At 61.2% G+C, this 810-nt stretch overlaps 1 protein-coding gene across 2 annotated transcripts in view; it reads left to right on the forward strand.

Annotated features, from left to right (window-relative positions):
- Positions 1–810, forward strand: part of KIRREL3 (kirre like nephrin family adhesion molecule 3) — a 694,039-nt gene that overhangs the window by 683,585 nt on the left and 9,644 nt on the right. The gene's annotated exons all lie outside the window — the stretch shown is intronic.

Genomic DNA, 810 nt, shown 5'->3' on the forward strand with positions numbered 1-810 from the left:
GAGTGGAGACGCAGACAGTGGAGGCGCAGATAGTGGAGGGCGGACAGTGGAGATGCAGACAGTGGAGGGCAGACAGTGGAGACACAGACAGTGGAGGGCAGACAGTGTAGGGCAGACAGTGGAGGGCAGACAGTGGAGGGCAGAGAGTGGAGACGCAGACAGTGGAGACGCAGACAGTGGAGGGCAGAGAGTGGAGATGCAGAGAGTGGAGGGCAGACAGTGGAGGGCAGACAGTGGAGACACAGACAGTGGAGACACAGACAGTGGAGGGCAGAGAGTGGAGGGCAGACAGTGGAGGTGCATACAGTGGAGAGCAGAGAGTGGAGGGCAGAGAGTGGAGGTGCAGAGAGTGGAGGGCAGACAGTGGAGGGCAGACAGTGGAGGCGCAGACAGTGGAGGGCAGACAGTGGAGGGCAGACAGTGGAGGGCAGACAGTGGAGGTGCAGACAGTGGAGGGCAGACAGTGGAGGTGCAGACAGTGGAGGGCAGACAGTGGAGGGCAGACAGTGGGAGGGCAGACAGTGGAGGGCAGACAGTGGAGGGCAGACAGTGGAGGGCAAAGAGTGGAGACACAGACACTGGAGGGCAGACAGTGGAGGGCAGAGAGTGGAGACGCAGACAGTGGAGGGCAGACAGTGGAGGGCAAAGAGTGGAGACACAGACACTGGAGGGCAGACAGTGGAGGGCAGAGAGTGGAGACGCAGACACTGGAGGGCAGACAGTGGAGACACAGACAGTGGAGGGCAGACAGTGGAGGTACAGACAGTGGAGGGCAGACAGTGGAGGCGCAGACAGTGGAGGGCAGACAGT

Source organism: Trichechus manatus, unplaced genomic scaffold (assembly GCF_000243295.1).
Source record: "Trichechus manatus latirostris isolate Lorelei unplaced genomic scaffold, TriManLat1.0 scaffold00064, whole genome shotgun sequence".
NCBI lineage: Eukaryota > Metazoa > Chordata > Mammalia > Sirenia > Trichechidae > Trichechus > Trichechus manatus.